Here is a 23,318-nt window from a genome sequence, read left to right on the forward strand (position 1 = left end):
CTATCCCTCTCCCTTCCTCTCTGTAAAAAAATCAATAAAAATATATTTTTTTAAAAAAAGCCCAAGCGACTGAATGACTGAACAACCAGTCGACTGGTCGCTATGACACTCACTGACCACCAGAGGGCAGATGCTCAATGCAGGAGCTGCCCCCTGGTGGTCAGTGCGCTCCCACAGTGGGAGCACCGCTCAGCTGATGGGCACTAGATGCTGGCTCACGGCTGGCAAGCACACCTGTGGCGGCCCGAGCCTCTCCCACCTTCGTGGCAGAGCTATTGAGTGGAGGCAGGCCAGGCCCAGAGGGGCAGGGATGAGCAGGAGCGGCACCTGGCCTGGGCTCAGGCTCCTCCCTGGCAGCCTATCACTTCGCGTATTACTACATCACCTGTGGGGCCAGGCCTGCGGGGATAGGGCCAAAAACTGGCAGTCGACACCCCCTGAGAGGTCCTGGATTGTGAGAGGGCGCAGGCCAGGCTAAGGGATGCCACCAGTGCACGAATCTGTGCACCGGGCCTCTATTATGCTTATAGATGTACAGATTATTGCTGGAAAAATATGTGGCAACCTGGTAGTCGTAGTTTCCTTTAGAGAACAGAACTACTTTTATGGTATACTTTTCTTGGTTTAACTTTTTTTTTTTTTAACAGCAAGCACATATTTCTGTTTTCCAACTTTCTTTAATTAATAAAATCAGCCCTGGCAGCCTATCACTTCGTGCACTACTACATCACCCGTGGGGCCAGGCCTGCGGGGATGGGGCCAAAACTGGCAGTCCAACATCCCCTGAGGGGTCCTGGATTGTGAGAGGTCGCAGGCCAGGCTAAGGGACGCCACCAGTGCACGAATCCGTGCACCGGGCCTCTATTATGCTTATAGATGTACAGATTATTGCTGGAAAAATATGTGGCAACCTGGTAGTCGTAGTTTCCTTTAGAGAACAGAACTACTTTTATGGTATACTTTTCTTGGTTTAACTTTTTTTTTTTTTAACAGCAAGCACATATTTCTGTTTTCCAACTTTCTTTAATTAATAAAATAAAATGTACATTAACCATAAGAAAGATAAGATGTATTATTTGCTTTTTCCATCAAATGCCATATGCCTTACTGATTGATGTGATATTTTAAAGCATTTCTGTCGCCTTCAAAGGCCTCTTGGTACTAAAATTAAATGTGTCAATAGGTAGTTATCACATGATAGGGGATTCACAAGGCAAAAGTCCTCGCCATTTTGCTGCCAAGGACATTAAAGTGTGGCGGCCCGAGCCTCTCCCACCTTCGTGGCAGAGCTATTGAGTGGAGGCAGGCCAGGCCCAGAGGGGCAGGGATGAGCAGGAGCGGCACCTGGCCTGGGCTCAGGCTCCTCCCTGGCAGCCTATCACTTCGCGTATTACTACATCACCTGTGGGGCCAGGCCTGCGGGGATAGGGCCAAAACTGGCAGTCTGACACCCCCTGAGAGGTCCTGGATTGTGAGAGGGCGCAGGCCAGGCTAAGGGATGCCACCAGTGCACGAATCTGTGCACCGGGCCTCTATTATGCTTATAGATGTACAGATTATTGCTGGAAAAATATGTGGCAACCTGGTAGTCGTAGTTTCCTTTAGAGAACAGAACTACTTTTATGGTATACTTTTCTTGGTTTAACTTTTTTTTTTTTTAACAGCAAGCACATATTTCTGTTTTCCAACTTTCTTTAATTAATAAAATAAAATGTACATTAACCATAAGAAAGATAAGATGTATTATTTGCTTTTTCCATCAAATGCCATATGCCTTACTGATTGATGTGACATTTTAAAGCATTTCTGTCGCCTTCAAAGGCCTCTTGGTACTAAAATTAAATGTGTCAATAGGTAGTTATCACATGATAGGGGATTCACAAGGCAAAAGTCCTCGCCATTTTGCTGCCAAGGACATTAAAGTTCAGGATGGCTCTGAGGCTTAAGCCTCCACCTCCCTGCCACACCCTGGGTCTGGCTGCCTCAGGCTGTGGCAGAAGGTAGGCAGGCACAGCTGGTCAAGGTCATCGCGCATAGAAAGCTCTGCCCAGGATGTTACCCCTTCAAAAAAGACAATACAACTATCTCATTGGTTCTTTCTCTTATTTTGTCTCCAAACCTCTTAACGTTTCATAAATTCTCCTAAAAAAATTTTTCAAGGGCAAAACATTGCTCTTAATTACATGCATCATCTCATCAGGGCCAGCTACTCGCATAGGCAGGAGAAATCAGACTGAAACATAACAAGAGCTCTTTGCAGTTTCTCTTGGAAATTAAAGGCTGCTTTCGGCTCCACCTAAAATACAAATTTTCCTGAGTGGATCCCCTCTTCCATCTGCTCTACACCTTGTTCTGCTATGGCTACCCCAGAAGGGTTTTAGACAGCCCAGTGAACCAATCATTAAAATAGCAAAAACAAACAGGCGAGAAGAAAATGGGGCCACAAAAGACTTAACTTTCTTTAGGGATAACCATTTCTGGGAGCCTACTTCTCCTGCACATAAGAGGAAGCCATCTGGAGGTCTGTTGGGGAGCCTAAGAGACTTGGTTGGAAAGTTGTAAGGAGGACATTCTTGAGAAAAGGGAAGTGTATGGAAGGCCGCCTGCCCTGTTTATCGGAATCTCGACTTAGGGGAGACTTAGGGGAGTGTAGAAGGCAGTGCCCCTAATTATTCTTTGACCTTTCCAAATAAGTCTGTGCATGTGCAGACCTCTGGGTGTTTACTGGAATCCTTATGCTTAATTCTTGTGTCCTTGCCTAGTAATCTTGTGTCCTTCCAAGATTACTCAGATTGTATCTAAAGATGAAAATTCCAATAAAGGCCTAAGGAGGCAGGCAATAGAGGCTGCTCTGGCCACTAGAGCTGGGCAAGCCCCCTTAGCCCCCTCTCTTTCACAGTCAAACTGTGTCTGAGTAATCTGTTCATCCATCATTTAGGGGCTGCTGGTCAGGCCTGGCAGAGGTCAACGCCTTGGGGGCTGAGTGTTCTTGCTTTGAGTCTGGGCTACCTACTGGACCTCATTAGAACTGCTTCAATTTATTCTCTACTCATTGCTAGAAGTGCTCATGCAAAGTACAACAGATGAAAATCCCTCTGTTGCCAATGGCTACAAGTGTAAGTGATATAATCACAGACCTGAATTCCACCTGGATTCCACACTGTGTGACATGTAGCAAGACAGTAAACGTCTCTGAGCCTCAGTTACTTCATTGGCACAATAAGGATGATTAGAGTACTTACTTCTAAGGGTTCATAGGGAATAAAAGAGATGATAGGTGCAAATGCTTATCACAACATTTAATGCTCAACAAATGTTCAACAAACAGTAGCCACAGCAAATGTTCGTTATCATTGTCAAGAGAGGTAAGGAATAATCTATAAGCAGGTCTCTGGGGACTTCTACGTTTTATCTCCATAGCATACTTCCACTGATCAGTTAGGGTGAATCAATAAACATCTGTTGAACTGGTTGTCTCAGAATAAGAAACTAAGCTTCTTTCCCCAAATAATTTACATAAATTAAAAGTCAGGGCAATGAGAAGCTGAAACACTATAGCCAATGGGCATTTCAGGTACTCTCTACATTCTAGTTTTTCTGCTTAACTCACTTCTTCCTGGAAGTGGCACACGAAGAGGCGGGAAATGCACAGGAGGGTGGAATTTGCATGTCCCTGCCTTATTTACACTGCTGTCACTGGTGCCCTTCAATGCTGAAAGTAATAGAACAGTCAAGATGTCAATAGAAAAGTCTTGCGATGTCAGATTCTGCACTGTCACAGCTCCTGCAATTGTTGGAATCCGACATCGGAAAGGAGATACAGCCCTCAACTGGCGTGTTGACAAAGCCAGTTGGCATCCCAGTGGAGATCTTGTAAGGATCAGCTGCTTACTCCGTGATGTTTACACTGACATTGATGTAGTGACAGTCTGATCTAATTACATGTCAATAAACCAAAGTCCTGATGCACTGAGGAGACCAGAAGAGGATTACAAGGCTCCATTGGCAATTCTTAGAGAACAAGGACTCAACCTTCAGATTCAATTACTGGAAAGCTAGCCAACTGGAAAGCCCTGACTCGGAGGGAAAAGGGAGAGAGAGATCAACCTCAGTGTTATACCCAGGCATGGACTGGCCCCTTTTATTAAAATTAACCTTTCTGCCTTTCAGAAGCTTGTTTTCACTGAGCTGATTGGCCCCTATTACATAGTCCATATAACTGACAAATTCCAGAAACTTTGGGCAGAACAATACAAAAACAAATGTTATTTCCCTTGCAGGTTAGCACCAGCCGTGCCTGTACTTCGACTCTGCCTCCAGTACCATGACCTGGAAACCTGCCTGCACAGAGAAAGGGGCTCCCGGAAAGCTCAAAGAGGTGTCAGAGGTGAAAGGCAGAATGTGTTCAGTTTTTCCTGGGCCCTGTGGTCACTGTGCCTGGGGCAAGCAAGGTTCCTAAATCTTTCCTGAAATGCATTCTCTTTGAGTTGATTTGAATTGGGACTGATCTGGTTTGTCTGCTGTGCCTGGGTCTTTAATGTCCAACAGTCCACTATTGTGCATTTTTATATATCCATCAGTGTTTATATCTTTGTTTCATTTTTTTAAGTTCCCCACACTACGAGAGCAAATTGAAAATATTTCCAACACAGTACCATGTACCTAAGCAGAACTTGGTAAACAGTCAAGCAGATAATGTGCATGAGAGAAAGCAAGCAAAGTGCCAGGTATGACCTTCAGTACAGGCATCCCAAACTTTTTCTTTGAAGAGACAGATAGTAGATATTTTGGGCTTTGCCGGCCATTATCTGGCAATTACAAAGCAGTCACATGTAAATGAATAGGTGTGGCTGTGTTCCAATCAAACTTTAGTTAGGAACACTGGAATTTGAATTTCATATATAATTTTATGTGCCACAAAAATACCATTCTTCTTTTAATTTGCTTTCTATCAATTTATAAATGTAAAAACCATTCTTAGATCGCCAACCATTTAAAATGAGCGTGGGCCAAATCTGGCCCCTAGGTTATAGTTGGCCAAGCCAGGCTCTAATATTGACAAGGGCCTTAAAAAGCTAAAGCTTCATTGTTATAATATAAGGACGCTAGGTATGATGACCTCAAACTGATGCCCTGTGCCTAGCAAAAAACAGATGTGGATTTTCTACTTCCAAAAGACTCACTTAACCCAAAGTACAGTGGGTCCCCCCAAAAAGTGTATATACACTTTGAATAATTATAAAGACAGTATTTATTAAAATAAATTTCATTTTTAAAATGTAATAGAATCTACAGACATTGTGTGTATACATTTTTGTCTGTATTACATTTTAAAAATGAAATGTATTTTAATAAATAACTACCTTTATAATTATTTAAAATGTGTATACATTTTTTGGGGACACCCTGTATTTTCATAGTTGATGAGAATTGGAACAAAGGGCTTCCACAATGTTTGGCTTCCTAGTTGAGTTTTTTTTTTTAATCTGCCAGCAACTATTTACTGTCTTCACTTTACCGAGTATAGACAGAGACCCCCAAAAGCTAGTAGCCTTTGAAAGTCCTGGCAAAAGCCAGGGCTTGAAAGTCCTAGCAAAAAGTCAGGGCTCGAAAGTCCTAGCAAAGGTCAGGGCTGTGCACCACCCAGTTAACTAGACACCACCCAGTTAATCTAGCTGAAGCATCATCCCCACCTTAGTTCACTGAATTCCTTAGATACTTGTATAGATCCTTGTTGATTATTGTTGATCAAATATTTTGCCTATTTCTGGAAATTGTCTACCGATGAGCTAATCCATGTGTCATTTAAACCTCCTTACCCTAAGGCTACCCCAACCTCAATAAAAGATCGGAGCGGCCTGAGCTTCGGTGGAAGTCCTTCAGGACTTGCCCACCTGGCCCCCCAATATTGCAAAATTATCTCGTGTCATTTCTCTCTCATTTGTGTGCGGCCCCTCTTTCAGATACCGAACCCTACTCCACGAAGAACGTGGAGGGAGTCTTACGCAACATTAATCCTTTTTAAAAAAAAATGTGTTGATTGATTTGAGAGAGAAAGAGAGAAACATTGATTTTCTATTCCATTTATTTATGTATTCATTGGTTGATTCTTTTATATGCCCTAACTGGGGATCGAACCCACAACTTTGGGGTATCAAGATGATGCTCTAACCAACTGAGCTATCTGGCCAGGCCCCCTAGATGAGCATTTTAAAATCTTCTTTTTTCTAGCACTCAAAGAAACTACCACCATTTGATGCAACTTGGGCAAACAATGAAAGCAGAAATGAGAATAAACAGGTTGTTAATCTTTTGGGAAGACTTTATTTCTGGGATAAACACCCAGATGTCTCTCTGATAATGACAACACTCTTCTTTTGTATTTGCATTACAAGAGCCGTGAGGCTCTCTAGACATTTTGGGTCCAAGCACACCCATTTCGGAGGATGCCCCAAACTTTACAAATGCTCTCTCATGGACATAATAGAGCTTAGGAATGAGTCAGATGGCCCCACAGGTCTCTGACAACCCTAATGTTTTACTATTCAAGAGGAATACTTTAACGGTGAAAAGGAGAATTTTTCCTGCTGCATCTGCTGGGCAGAGGTAAAACAATTAGGAAGCAGGAGCCTCAAAGAGACACTTTAATTGAGAACAAAAAGAAATTTTCTTGGTATTACTAATGGATAGCGGTGACACAAGCTGTTGATGATGCAAAAGAGAAAAAAACAAAGCAAATGAAGGTAATGCTTTTGGAGTATCCCCACCTTAGTTCACTGAATTCCTTAGATACTTGTATAGATCCTTGTTGATTATTGTTGATCAAATATTTTGCCTATTTCTGGAAATTGTCTACCGATGAGCTAATCCATGTGTCATTTAAACCTCCTTACCCTAAGGCTACCCCAACCTCAATAAAAGATCGGAGCGGCCTGAGCTTCGGTGGAAGTCCTTCGGGACTTGCCCACCTGGTCCCCCAATATTGCAAAATTATCTCGTGTCATTTCTCTCTCATTTGTGTGCGGCCCCTCTTTCAGATACCGAACCCTACTCCACGAAGAACGTGGAGGGAGTCTTACGCAACATTAATCCTTTTTAAAAAAAAATGTGTTGATTGATTTGAGAGAGAAAGAGAGAAACATTGATTTTCTATTCCATTTATTTATGTATTCATTGGTTGATTCTTTTATATGCCCTAACTGGGGATCGAACCCACAACTTTGGGGTATCAAGATGATGCTCTAACCAACTGAGCTATCTGGCCAGGCCCCCTAGATGAGCATTTTAAAATCTTCTTTTTTCTAGCACTCAAAGAAACTACCACCATTTGATGCAACTTGGGCAAACAATGAAAGCAGAAATGAGAATAAACAGGTTGTTAATCTTTTGGGAAGACTTTATTTCTGGGATAAACACCCAGATGTCTCTCTGATAATGACAACACTCTTCTTTTGTATTTGCATTACAAGAGCCGTGAGGCTCTCTAGACATTTTGGGTCCAAGCACACCCATTTCGGAGGATGCCCCAAACTTTACAAATGCTCTCTCATGGACATAATAGAGCTTAGGAATGAGTCAGATGGCCCCACAGGTCTCTGACAACCCTAATGTTTTACTATTCAAGAGGAATACTTTAACGGTGAAAAGGAGAATTTTTCCTGCTGCATCTGCTGGGCAGAGGTAAAACAATTAGGAAGCAGGAGCCTCAAAGAGACACTTTAATTGAGAACAAAAAGAAATTTTCTTGGTATTACTAATGGATAGCGGTGACACAAGCTGTTGATGATGCAAAAGAGAAAAAAACAAAGCAAATGAAGGTAATGCTTTTGGAGTACCCTTAGTAGGGCACAAAATAAAGCAAGCAAGTTTCACTCTCAGGTAGCATCAATAGCTGCGTCCTTGAATTGTTTTCTGGTTGCATAAGGGGCAGCGTTTTCTGTGTTTTCCCTTGAACTGTTGACACAGATTAATGCTTTGCAGCTGAAAGTTCAAGTTTGTTCTAATATGCCACCTCTGTGTTTTATCTTCAAGGTATTTTACTGTCAACAAAATGAATTATAATAAAATGATCTACTTGTAGCAGAGTGCTTCCAACCAACAGAAAATAAACATACAAATTATTAAATCAATTTTCCATAGGGCAACTTTGCTGGCTGAAAAACCCTCCATGCTTGCTTTCATATTTTTGTAGGAAACATAAAAAGACATTGGGCAATTCTCTTGACTCCCCTCCAATATAGAGAAGAGCTAACGAAAGGCCTGAGATGAAACTACAGTGTTTTATACGCTCAGCCACTCAGATGGTCTCTTACACAGGGTTGAGTGACCTCTTGGAGGCCATCTGAGTATATTCTCAGGAAGAGAAGCCATTGAAAACAGAAGATATGGGGACCAGTGCTTGGGACAGAAAACATTCCAACCCATGACATGAGTTACCTAATTTATATATTTTTAAGTATATGAACACTTTTAGAAGCAGAAAAGGTTATAAAATTAAACTTCTACAAGAGCCCGCCATCATTGTAATCTGCTGTAGGCAAGAGCATTACTTCTTTTGTCCCTATTAAATGTGCTTCTTGGCACCTCCTACACTTTATCTCCCTCCAGGCACATATTTTACATTTTTGGTCCCCAGTGAAGCTGCCCAATTTTATGTGACCTAGGCATCAGCAAACTAGGGCTCTCAAGCCAAATTTGGCCCACTGTCTGTTTTACAAATAAAGTGTTATTGGTACACCACCGTGATCATTTATGTAAATATTGTCAGTGGCCACTTTTGAGCTAGAAGGTAGAGTTAAGTCATTGTAACAGAGATTGTTCTGACCCACAAAGCTTAAAATATTTACTATCTAGACCTACAGAAAAAAATTGGCCAACCCTAATATAGAAACCAGAGTGTAGTAGCAAAGAGACAGGGCTGACTAATATGGCTGTGTCTTTGGCTTCTGTCATATAGCAGCTGTCAATGCCTGGAACTATACTCATCTATGAAGTCTGGACAATGATATCTATCTCACAGGCTTCCTAGGAAGGTCATGAGACAATGTATGTCAATTGCCAAGCATAGTATTTGATACATAATAAAATACATGCTCAATAAAGGGAAACTATGATAAACCACCAAGCATTTTTCAGTGGCATGGCATGGTTTCTGACTCTGATGCTCTCGCTCACTGTCTTTGTTCCCCGGTTCTTCTCTCTAAGTGTAACTTTATCTCTTACCCTTATGTTCTTCATGCCCTGGTCTCCTGAGGGTTTGTCCCTTTGTTTTGTTCCTTTCTCCTTCCCTTCTCCCTTTGTCCCCTTTCTATAATTGTCTGGCTCCTTCATTTTATTGAGGAGCCAATATTCTTGGCAGTGTCTCTATGCTGGGGATTAGTATCTTTTTTTCTGAAGGCCTACTCCTTTTCTTATCATCCTTCCCTTTAAAAGGAAAATGGTGGATCCAGAGAACCCTAAATTGAATCACTGGAGACTCTGCCCCGGCCCTCAGTAGGTTCTCGCTCCCTTGCATGTGGCCAAGGAAAGTGGCTCGACCATCTAGGCCAGTCTCCTAAGAAGCCAGCAGCCCTTTGCAATAGCTCAGATCCTGCCCGCTGTGCTCAGGTATGCCTGTGTCTCTCATCTGGACTCTCCAGGCATGGGCATGACTGGTTATCAATCCTACTTCAGCTACTGGGAAATCAAGGCCCTCCAAAATCAAGCAATTCCATGAAGTCAAAGTATAGGCTTGGTCACAAATATCCAGCAAGGTACATTTGCAGCTGTTCCAGTTTAGGAGGAGGGGTTTTGAACCTCTGAGGACCCAAGGAGAGGACTGTGTATGCTCCAAGGCATGTAGATCTCTCAGACTTAAACATGGTTCATAATCTAGACAAATAGACAATAGACTGTTAGAGGGGAGAAAGACAGAATAGACTGAATGCTCCAAGTGGCTGTGCTATCCACTGTGTGCTCAAATAAGAATTTTAATGCAATTAGCAAAGCGCAAGGAGGGAGCTGATGAGCCGCATCAATCTTTTGATTAACACCCAGGTTTACTTGAGAAGATGCATAACTTATTTTGAAAAATACACAAACAAATATAAGGCAGAGGATTCTCAGCCTGTACTTGCATGGTCCAGAAGGGAAAGTAACTCCCTTTTGGAGCAAGATTATTGTTTTTGATTTCAATCCATCACCCAACTTGAGAGGAAGGGACTGAATTCATCATCTATTCTCTGTCTTATAATTGCCTAATATTTGACTCCTGATTACAGTTTTTCTCTTTTAGAATCCTGGATAAACACACACAGGTGTACAGCGCAGGTCGTTGGTGGCTTTCTTATCTCCATCCTTTAGGAAATGCCATAAAAGGACTCCATTGACTCTAGTCGAGGTGTTATGTAGCTGATAAATATTTGTTGATCTTTCTACCCAGAGGTGGTCATGCTCTAGAAGTGGATTAGTGTCCCCTGTGGATCGATGGTGGGTTATCTTCATTTACTAGGCTTGTAAATGCTTGGGGATTCTGGAAGATGAAAGGTACCTTGGAAGATATGTGTACAGGATTTCAAAACCCAAATCAAACATATGTTAATGGAAAGAATATCTAATCTATCACTGAATGCTTTTACTTTCCCCTCATAATCATAGGAACAGAAGGGAGTAGCTCTTAAACACTCATGCTGTGTCAAGGTTTGAGCCATGTGACTTCTGCATATTTATATATGTTCTTTCATTTAATCCTTGAAATCAGAGGTATAGGTGGCATTATCCCATTTTACAGATATGGAGCCTTAAGATATAAAAGATTAGATCACAGGTTATACTTTCCTGGGTTGTACAGCCAGAAAATGGTGAAGTCAGGCTGTCTCCTGCGTGACTGCTTTTATATTGTGCCTCACATTGAACATGTGGCTTCTGAAGATATTAACGTCTTTGGGGGGAAAAGTCATCTTTGCAAGTATCATTCTCCTCCTGTCACATACTGAATAATGCTTCCTAAAGCTTAAACCATCTCATCAGATAAACTTTCTACCTCAGAGATATCTACAGTTAAAATAACGGCTCTCCTTGAAGACACAGATTTTTTAAAAGTTTTTAAAATTACTTGTAGCTTGTAAGAGGAATCAAGGTTTTCAGTCATTTTGAAATTCATTGTTAATATATATTCACTTGGAACCCAATGATTTCCTACACTCTGGTTGATCACTTATAGAGGAACTGCAGTTAATTAGGAAGGATTTGAGTCAACGCTGATATTGGGAACTTACATCCTGATTGAATCCCACCCCCCTCATCAGAGACAAAGGTTATAGATATTATCATTACTGAACACTTGGGACACTAGGCCAGGGAAAACAACGCCCAGCTTCAGAGGAAGTTCCTGAGAGAAAACACTGGCAGGGTCTAGAACAGCGGTTCTCAACCTGTGGGTCGCGACCCCTTTGTGGGTCGAACGACCCTTTCACAGGGGTCGCCTAAGACCATCAGAAAACACATATATAATTACATATTGTTTTTGTGATTAATCACTATGCTTTAATTATGTTCAATTTGTAACAATGAAAATACATCCTGCATATCAGATATTTCCATTACGATTCATAACAGTAGCAAAATTACAGTTATGAAGTAGCAACGAAAATAATTTTATGGTTGGGGGTCACCACAACATGAGGAACTGTATTAAAGGGTCGCGGCATTAGGAAGGTTGAGAACCACTGCCCTAGAAGGACCACAAACTCATCAAGGGGCATTTACATGGTGGAGTGGGAGGTGAGGGGAAGAGCTCCATCTTCCTGAGTGTCTAGGACATGACAATAACAATAATAGTGCCTCCTAGAAGTGCTATGAAGATGGCCTTGCATATTAAATTCCTGAAAAAAAACAGCCATATTTAATTAGAGCTTCTAACAGCTGGCCAGCTTGTTACAAAAAACACCCAGAATTCTTACAACAACTCTCCAGGTAGGTATTTTGACTCCTGTTTTGCAAATAAAGAATCTGAGGCACAAAGACATTGAGGGACCAGCCCGAGGCAATGTAGTGGTAAGTGTTGGGTTCAGGATTCTAACCCAGATCCACCTGGCTCCAGACACATTCGTAAGGCTGCTGCTCACATTCACCATGTTACAGGGGAAGTGAAATCTAGTCAGTCATCAGCACCATGAATAGATCAGCAAATAAATGTGAAATTGTCACCTTAGTGGGCATCTACTGTGCTGGGGCTTACATACATCCTCTCTAATCCAGGTGAAGTTGACATTATTGTCCACACTTTATTTTTATGGTTTCCTTTCTATACTATGTTTAAATCACAAGATATTGCTGTATGCATGGAAATGTCAGAGAGAAATCACCTGAAGTACAACATCTAAAGTAGAAAATGCCATGTCGGTGTGTCTGCAAGTCCATCATCTTAAACTATTCACTTAATCTTTAATCCTATGAAAAGATGGTCTAGAATCAGCCATCAGATAGAATAGGTACTTAAAGCTGTGACATCCTGTAAGTGGCGGCCTCCTTTCCCACCATCTTTAGGATTGAATCAGCATCTCAGCCCAAGGTATGGTTTGCACCATAGGCTTCCCTGAGCTTTGGTCCTATAGATTCTTCCCAGGTGAGCGGCTGTAAGCACATCTTCCCACCAGAGCCCCAGGGCCAGTCGCTCAAAAATTCCTCCTGCTTGCCTGAAGGCACAGAAGGTCACTGCCTTCTGGTTGTCTTTAGAAAAGCTTCAACATTAAAAAGTGAGCCCAGCTGGCATGGCTCAGTGGTTGAGCATTGACCTATGAACCAGGAGGTCACGGTTCAATTCCTGGTCAGGACACATGCCTGGGTTACAGGCTCGGGAGTACAGGAGGCATCCAGTCAACAATGTTTTTATCTCTCTCTCCCTCTCCCTTCCTCTCTGAAAGAAATAAAAATATGTCATTTTTTAAAAATGAGCCCTAGCCGGTTTGGCGAATGCTGACTATTGTGTTGAATGTGTTTTACTGCTATGGTAAATCACAAGTTATGTCCCTACTAAGTGCAAGGGTCAGTATCTGCTTTCTTCCTCTCCAGAAAAATTGCTAAAGAAAATATTTCATTTTGATAAGCTCATTTAAGCAGATAATGGATCTGTATGGGCCATATCATGAGTTAAATCACAAAGTAAAAGTGCAAAGCCATAAATCTAATTATTTCCCCCTTCAACGCCTACAGTTTAACATGAGTTGTGCTAACAGGCAAACAATACAAAACATCAGTGGAAATGATCTCTAATGGGAATAGAGAATATATCAAATAAAAGAATTCCATTTAATGGGCTAATATCACACATTAAAGCTTAAAAAATAAAAACCTGATCTGAAGCCTAGGCTGAACACCTCCATTTGTCTCATGCTTTTGCTTTAAAAATTAAGCATTCCTTAAATGTCTCTTAATGCTGCAATTGTTCATCCCCTAAAAAAAATTAAAAAATAAAAATAATAATTAAAAAGACCAGCAGGATTTCACACATTTTGAAGTAAAGTAAATTAACAGTCCAAAGATATATTACCAATAGAATCTGAATTTGGTATTTATACAGAGCCCGAGTTCAGGAAACATAATCTACTTTGGGATTCGAGCAGTTAATGCAATCTCTCTCTTCCTAACATTATAAACACTGAGATAAGAGCATTTACTGACAATAATGCACTTTTAAATAATAAGTGTTAAGACCAGCTACACCGGCTTTGGCTCTGATAGGTGGGTGAGTAACCAGGTAGGAAGTGGCTTACTGTCCTTTTCCTACAGACAAAAATCCAAGCCAACAGTGGTCCCTCACACTACAATCTTTAATGTGTACATCACACACTCCAAACAGTAATCACTCCCCTATTGTACCATTCTGGGCAATCAAACAAGTGTTCTTATGGGTATCTGTTTTTCACTTTAAAAAATACATTTGAAACATTTGCAAGATATATTACATAAAGACAAATTATTGTTCCTGGATGACATAATTTACATCTTCCTCCCAGATGAATGGAAAAAAACACCACACCTATATTTATGAAATAATGCATTTGAAAGCCATTTATAAACATAACCTGGTAGCAAGTATTCTAGGTCTCAAAAAAAAACAAATGTGCCAAACACCACACTCAGTAGCCAGCATATCAGATACAGAGACTATCTGTATATTCTTAGAGTTTCCATATGTTTGTTTGAAACATCAATATAAAGGAGAGGTTCCATTCTCAAAGCTCTGACACATGCGAATGAGCACTGTCCCGACTGGCCACAGAGGTCGATCACAGAGGATCCCATGATTTACTTTCTTGGTAGAACATGGAATCATTTAAAAACTTTACTTCACACAAATAGGACCATGCTGGCAATAGATTTTCAGCTTCTATTAGTCATCTGGGAAGACTCTTGCTTCTTTTGTAACAAACTCGAGGAAAGCAATTGACTTTGGAAACACATTTCTAAATACAATAGAGAGAAAAAGAGTGAAAAGTGGGTTAAGACCAGAAGTATTTCTGCATTGTAAAGGTCCAATTTTTACAAGAAAAATAGAAATAGGAAATAAGTTTATCAAAATCATGCCAGAAATGTCTTAGAAACACAGTATGTAAAAATAAAGATGAATGTTTGCATCACATGATGCAGCCAACAAATGGAACATTTTATAAGTGAAAAAAATCTCAGGGTCATGATGATACTGACCCAAATTATCTTCATTTCTTAGTCCTTTCCCTACCCAAGAAGCTTTCATAGAATCTGCCTCCTGCTTTTTTAAATGAAAAAAATATGTAGTTTTAAAATAAATAAGTTTGTAATCTAAAACTCTAAAAAATATCTCCATGTCCAGGTGGTTTCACTGAAGAATTTTACAAGCATTTAAAGAATTAACACAATTTTACAGAATCTCCAGGCAACATTGAATAAGGCAGTATTATTCTGAGACCCAAACCAGCCAGAGACAACAGAAAACTATGGACCAATATTTTACATAAACTAAGTGTGAAATACTCAAAAAATATTAGCAATCTGAATACAGCAATGTACAAAAAGAATAATATACTGTGGTCAAGTGGGATTTATTCCAAGTATGCCACGCTGACTCAATATTCAAAAATAAGTCAATGAATTCTACCATTTCAACAGATTAAAGATGAAAAATCATATATTGGTAGTAATTGATGCAGAAAAAGCACTTGACAAAAATTCAATAACGATTTATGATTAAAAATTCTGAGCAAACTAGAACTAAAGGGAACTTCTTTTTTTTAATATTTTTATTGATTTCAGAGAGGAAGGAAGAGGGAGAGAAAGATAGAAACATCAACGATAAGAGAACCATCAACTGGCTGCCTCCTGCACACTGCCCCCACAATGGGGATCAAGCCTGCAACCCAGGCATGTGCCTTGACCGGGAATCAAACAGTAACCTCCTGGTTCATAGGTTGATACTCAACCACTGAGCAACACTGACCCAGCTAAAGGGAACTTCTAAACCTAATAAAAAGCACCTACAAAAAGAACCTGCCAAAAACATCTTATTTAATGGTGAGAGACTGAACGTTTTTCCCCTAAGTTTGGGAAAAGGCAAGTATGTCTGCTCTCATCAAGCCTAGTTCCAACCAGTGCAATAAGGCAAGAAAGAGAAGTAAAAAGCAAAAAGATTGGAAAGGAAGAAAGAAATAGCCTATATACACAGATGATATGCCCTAAGAAATCTATGAAAACTGCTAGAACTAACCAGTAAGTTCAGCAAAGTCACAGGATATAAGATAAACATACACAAATTAATTGTATTTCTATAAATTAACAATAAACAAGGGGAGACCAAAGTCAAAAATATAATACCACTTACAATTACTCCAAGGAAACAAACATGAACAGGAGCTGTATGCTGAAAATAACAAAACGATGATGAAATGTAAGAAAGAAACCCTGAATAACTGGACAGACATACTCATGGACAGAAGACTCAACATAGTAAAGATGTCAGTTCTCCCCCCCAAAAAAATATAAGTTTAATGCAATTTCTATCTAAATCCTAGCAAGGCTTTTTGTAAACATGGATAAGCTTATTCTAAAAGGTGTATGAAAAGGGAAATGTCCTAAAATACCCAAAACAATTTTGAAAAAAAAAGAGTAAAATGAGAGGAAATCAATCTGCCAGATTTCATGACCTTATATAACTACAGTAATCAAGATAGTGTGGTGCTGGCAGGACAAACACATAGATAAATTGGACAGAACAGAAAACCCAGAAATACATACATATGAATATGCCTAGTTGATTTTGAACAAAAGTAGTAACATGTTTAATGGAGGAAAGATAGTCTTTTTAACAGATGATGTTGGGATAATTGGATTATGTGGGCAAAAAAATAAACTCTCACCTTATATAAAAATGAACTCAAAATGGATCACAAGCTTAATGTAAAATGTAAAACTAAAACTTTTAGGAAAATAAATAAAATAAAAACAGGAGAAAATCTTCAAGACTAGAACTAGCCAAAGAATTCTTACACTTGAAACCAAAAGCAAGGAGAAATTGATAAATTGGAACTCATCAAAATTAAAAATGTTAATGAAGAGAATGTTACAAGGATGGAAAGGCAAATTAGCCTGAAAGAAAATATTTGCAAATCACATTTGAGGTGATGGACTTGTATCTAAACTACATAAAAAACTCCCAAAACTCAACAGTAAAATAAAATTAAAAATCTATTTAGAAAATGGTCAAAATACATGAATATATATTTTACCAAAGAGGATCTGTAAATGGCAAGTAAGCACATGAAATGACATTCAAAATCATTAGCTATGAAAAATGCAAATTAAAACCACAATGAGAAATCACTATACACTTATCAGAATGGCACAAAGTAGAAGTAGTGATGACATCAACTGCTAGTGAAAGCTCTGTGGCCTTGTTGGTAAATCTCTGCAGCCCTTGATTGCACCTCCCTTGAGGCAAGTTCTTGGTTGGGATGCTAGTGAGTGCCTGGGCCAACAGATTTCTGCTGGACTGACCACCAGTCCTCCCTCACACCCAGTGGGTCTCATACCAAGACTGAATATGATTGGCTCACCCTAGGGACCCCACAATGAGAAGTCCTTCCAATACCATCCACAAGACATTGGCTCAAGCTGGCAGAAAGCAACTTCAGAAAAGTCAGGCAGGAAGGAGTATCCCTTCTCCCTGCTATAGAATTCCATGGAAATGCCCTATTTTTACATGTCAACCGCTCAGAATTCAACACAGATGGGGGCCCACAGGCTCACTGCCTGCCATTTTCAGCTCAAAAAAATGTTTCTCTGAAGACCCTTTTGGGGCCATGTCTGTTCAGGGTGTGAAAGATAGGATTATTTTTCAGTGTGAACAGGATGAGAAGGGAGGAAGAGGAAAAAACGAGTGACACAGAAGTGACCACATGATGAAGGAAGGGTTCCTGCCAGGCACATCAAGGAGCAGTCTCCATTAGCTTCAAAGGAGCTGTATGTGGGGCTGAGCCCATGGGCAAGGGTGGAGACGAGAGATGGGCCCAAGGAGGGGAACGGAGCACATCAAAGACTCAGGCTGACCTGTGACTGCCCCTCCCTGTGCACACTTGGGGGCTAAGGGGCTCTTTCCCACTCAGCTTTGCCCCATGCAGGAGAGCCAGGCGTTTGCACCAAAGGGTCACTCATAGGGAGCTTTGATGGCTGCACACATGGGGCCCGGGAGCTAAAACACAAAATGATGATAACAAGAAGCAAATGCCCCAGGCCAGGGGGAGGGGGACACAAAGAGAGAAGTGCCCAGCTAGCGTGAGACCCTCCTGGCCTACGGGCCTAGTCCTTCCCGGGAGAATGTGATTTCAGTAGCAAAGTACCATTGCAGAAGGGATGAAGGAGGTGGGTCCAAACACTCGCAAAGCGGTAGATGACAAAGTGAGGATCAAAAAGGACGCACCTTTATTTTCTTGCCTAATTGGGCCTTTCCTCCAAGTGATGGCTTCTCCTGAGTAGTGGGGAGGGAAACGCACCTTTACTCACAAGTCAGAATTGGGTTTACAGGGCTTTTATCCTCAGTGTCTTTGCTTGCAGTTGCACACCTTTCTTATGGTTCAATATTTACCAAAGAACTGCAAAGGAAAAGGGATCCCATGGTTGCAGAAGACAACATAATTATAAGGGTCAACTTGATAAGACATATAATCTTCAGAAACCTGCAGGTTTGCCTAATGAAATATTTAGTATCAGTCACTGTTGGACCCAGAGAGAGTAATGTAAATGATGCTTCCATCTCAACTTTTCAGTGTGTGCAAAAATATCATGTGCCTATTTTCTTATACATGTCCTTTTTCTTATAATATATTGACACTATGTGTTACTAAGAAATAGTAACTTTGATTCTAGGCTTGAATTCAATTTCTTTTATAAATTTGAAAAAAAAAGCTCTTTTTTCTTTAGTTATATTTCACACAAAAAGAAACAAACTAATGAAACCTAATCCTTGGTTTACTTTGTACCATAATTTTTATTCTCATACATTTTATTATTTTGAATATAGCATGAGCATTTTCTTTCAAATTCAGTCATAATCAAGCATTTTAAAATAATAAAACAATATCAACAACAAATAATTTGTGCTCTCCGAGCCTAAAGAACAAGGGGACTTTACTTCTATTTCTATGTCCATAAGATTCCAGTTATGCTCATATCACTGTAGTTATATACATGACAGGATAAAACACAATTTTAAGCTAGAAATTTGGTAATATGGTCTCTAAAGTCATTCTGAAGCATCTTAGAGTGAATGAATCTACAATTATAAAAATTACTTTTGTAAGACTGGCTGCACTTGGAGATATGATCAGGTGATCATATTGCTAAAATAAAGTGTATTAAATATAACATTATTTCAGTTCTGTCATTTCATTCAAGTCCTCATAAATTACCACAGCATTCTGGGTAAACCATTAGCATACTCCTTTTACTTATGTTCCTTCTTTCTTCTCTTTTTAATCCCAAAGAAATGGCTATAATGAGTTGCTGATAAAATGACAAATAGGAACAAGCCCAATTCATTCGAAGATTGCATATTCAGAAGAGATCTGATTCTAATTCCAGGAAGAACTAAAAATGGCAGCATGGACCAAGGTGACCCCTTGTCCATCAGTCCCCTCTCATTACACTTGGTCTGGCTTAGAGAATAGTCCAGGTGGTAAAGCTCGTCATCGCTACTGAACCACAACGGTGTGCAAAGCCACTGGAAGAACGTGACCATCATTCCCAGGTGAGACTCCCGTGTAGCAAAGCCTCAGAGACAGTTAACCAAGTAGTAGATGGGGGAGGGGATCCCCAGTGCAGCAGCAGGAGCCAGTGACCATGATGCTCACACCTCTCGCCCACAGGCAGTGGCCCCTCCTTGTAAGGTTTGCTGTCCTGCACCATCTTCTGTCTACCCAGCCCCTTGGGAGGTGGACAGTGAGAAGTCGGATTTCAGGGCTAAGGAGAGGATGAGCCACGCTGGGAGAAGATGACTCTAAGTTCCAAGGAGCTTTCCATTCCTGATCACTGATAAAGCCACTGGCAGTATTTGGGGAAGTCAAGCTTTCTCACTCTCCGAGGCCCTGCCTCAAGTAATCTCAAACATGGCCACAGGCCCACACATCCCACATTTAACCTAACTCTTTGCTTTAAAGTGTTTGACGGGTTTTATCATTGTTCTTTTGAGAGATAGCACAGAAAACTGGTTAAGCGCTATGTAAAAACCCAGCTCTGTGTGATTTGAAAAGTTAACTTCACTTCACTCTGCCTCATTTATAAAATGGAAGTAACAACAGTGCTTATGTCATGGGTTATTATGATGATTCAATGAATTAATATACATCAGGAGGTAGAAATGTGCTTAGCACAAAATAAGCCCTATGCAAGTGTTCTTTGTGGTTACTGTTGTGCTGTTTGGCAACAAATAACTCCTTTGATCTACAATTGGCTACGCCTGCTTGGCAATTCTTATGCACACTCAGGGATCCTTGATATAAGAACTAACATAATTATTTCCAAATGCAACACAATTTTGATGAACAGTAGATTCAACCATAAATGAACTTGACCTGCTATGTTTTAAAACCATTTCATTAAAATGTTTAAATTTCAGTTTTGAAGCTTTCTTATCCTATTTTGGAGTTTCTCATTCTTTTGTTTTTCAGATCTCTTTAGAGACCTGGGAGAGCTGATGGTCACAGGCACCACGCCAGAGCACCTGTGGAGGCTCTGAGCCACAGCACCGATTGAACGCCCAGCCACAGTCGGTGCATGTCGGAGGCACTCGGTGGCAGGACTCTAGAAGCCTGAGCTCCAGGGTTCAGTGTGTTGCCTTCTATCTATAACTCAGTCATTTGTAACTTCACTCCTGTCTGCTGCATTCATTCCGCAGCCTCGTTCCCAAACCTTCCAAGCAAGCAGCTAGGAGTTGGCACTGCATCCCAAATTACCACTTACAGGAGGCGTTTCTCATTATAATACGAGCATGAAGAGGGGTCCATCACTCAACAGTTCCTGTGGCTTAGTCTCCGTTGAACTGTCTAATCCATTTGGTCTCAGGTGGTTTTCGCCCATCACTCTTGGGTAGCCTGCAGCCTCTCTATCTTTTGTGTCTCTCCATCTTGTTGACTGATATATGTCCTTCTAAATGCAACCAGTCACTTCATGTATATGATGTCTTCTAGTCATAAAACTTTTAAAAAATAACTAAAACCTTACCACATAGTTATTCTTTATTTTTATGAAATCTTTTACCACATAGAGTCTACATCTAATATTTAATATGTAATCATAAATAAATAATCTATTATATACCATAATCAAACTTAATATAAATCCTATAATATACATAACGCTAAATATGAATCCTCCTACAAAAAATCTTACCATTAAAAAATCCTTCTATAAAAATATCTCTTTGTCTCATAAGCAATATTGCCTCGTCCATTTCTGGCTATGCGACACTAAATGTCACGTTCCCCATGTTCTCAGTAAATGCTGCTTGCAGTGGTCAAAAGGGGACAAATACCATGTGGCACTGGATGGTGCAGTGATTCCCAGTTACTGGGAAAAAGCAATGAGCAGAATTAATTGTTTATAAACATGTTGACACGGATAGACACCCTTTAACCTATAGTGGACACTAATGTACACAAACGCACCGCAGCAAATGGGCCTTCAAGTTCGAGTGGCCACAAAGTATATTAAGTCAAGTCCATGGGGAGATGGGAAGTCTAATAGAAATGCCAGTGGCCTTGCTATTAGTTCTTCAAATGAATGTCCCTCCCACAGGTATCCCAAGTTTGCCTTTGGTAGTGCACCCCGGGCTTTCCCCCCACAAAGTTAACTGACGTATAGCCCCTTCATACCCATACCTGGGCCTTCCTGAGAAGGAGCACATCAGTGTCAATGACTTTCTAACGTAGCAATCCTTGCCCATGTGGGAAGGACTTCAAGGTTCCTAGGAATAGGACTAAAGAGCATTTATAGAGAACACAGTTTTTGTTTTTGTTTTAATCCTCACCCGAGATATTTTTCCCATTGATTTTTAGAGAGAGGGAGGGAGGGGAAGAGACACACTCAGAGAGACAGAAACATCAGTGTGAGAGAGACACATGGATTGGTCTCTCATGTTGGGGCTGGGGATCAAAACTGCAACCTAGGTACATGCCCTTCACCAGAATCAAACCCAGGACCCTTCAGTCTGCAGGTCAATGCTCTATCCACTGAGCCAAACCAGCTAGGGTGATGTAGCCCTCTTTTAGTTCTTTAAAGTTACTTAGGACTCTTTCCCTCACAAATACAGAATGCTGTAGTCACACAATACTTAACAAATTGTGATGAATGAATACAGTTGGGAGATGGTTATTTTCTCTAAGGGGAAATCAACAGTGTATTTCACAGTTTACAAGGTACATTGACTTTACTGCTCTATTTAGACTCAGAGTCATGGGCTACCCTGCTTTCCATCTTCCCTCCCCATCTGTCCACTGTCATTTTGCCCTTTAGCAGAGCCACTTCCACAGGTGTCTGGAACATGGATGTCCTCCAGCTGCGGACCAAGGTCCCAGACCCCCTCTGCTGGCCTATGTTTCCCTTATTGCTTCTGCACCAAGACATCAAGGGCTTCAATGGGGAGAGTTGAAGGGACCACTTGGGGAGAACCCTTCAAGCAAGAAGGTGACAAAAGGGGAAAGTCTTAGTGCTGGAGGGTGGAGGTGAGACTCAGAGGGAAAGGTAACAATTCTTTCAGTGTGTGTGTGTGTGTGAGTGTGTGTGTGTGTGCTGAAGGAAGATGGAAAGCTAAGGAGAGGTGGGGGAGCAAGGGGAGGCATCAAGACAGAGAAGATTAAATGATAAAAAGTTGGGAAAACTTCAATGCTGTTTATACATATGAGTAAAATAAGGAAAAGGAAAATGAGGGGGAAACATGGTTTGGCTTTGTAATACTACAGTAATTACTGTCATTTATGAAAACTCCTTACCGTTTATGGTGAATTACTATTGCCATATGCAAAATGATTATTATGCCACCCATTGGTATGTGTTGGACTAAGTTTTTATTTGATTACAACACAAAACTCTGATCCTCCGTGTGTGGTCCTTAGTCTCATAGAGCAGAGCCATCTGCTCAGTTTGGAAGCATTAACTAAGATCAGGAGAGGGAATCAGGGCTGATAGAGGAATAGAGTCAATGACATGGGTTCCCAGAGCAAGACTTCCAACACAGAGTAGCATGGAAGCCATGAAGACACCTCCCTTTGTTGAAATTCTTAGTAAGGTATCTATGTTTCAATCAATGTTAAGAGAAGGAAGAACTCTGGAGTAAATAGATATAGTATAACATATAGCATATATTCAATTGTTATTGATTAAAAAATAGAAGGACTGGATGATATTGTGGGAAATTTTCAAGAAATTAGGGCTGATCAGGGTAAGGTTGGTTTAGTGATGCAAGTGGCTTCTAGAAGGGTTTTTGTTTTTTTTCCATTCACATAAGTGCCACGTAAGAGGGATCCTGTTCTGCCATGATCTCTCAGGTAATCCTAAGTGAGGAACATCACCTTCCTAGGACTCCACTGACACACAAAATAAAAGGATTGCACTTGGTAGTTTCTAAAGATTTGGCTAATCCTACCATTCCTAAATGGCTGAAGTGGGATTTTGGTTCGCCTGACTGCCAGGATGATGCATCCCAGGTAAGCACCATTGCCTGGTCTTGGAGTCTCTGCTCTGCAAGATGCACAAAGAACACACAGATGCTCTCTCTTCCAGATTCAGTAGCTCAAATTCTGTCCTTTTCCTAAAAG

Source organism: Myotis brandtii, unplaced genomic scaffold (genome assembly GCF_000412655.1).
Source record: "Myotis brandtii unplaced genomic scaffold, ASM41265v1 scaffold83, whole genome shotgun sequence".
NCBI lineage: Eukaryota > Metazoa > Chordata > Mammalia > Chiroptera > Vespertilionidae > Myotis > Myotis brandtii.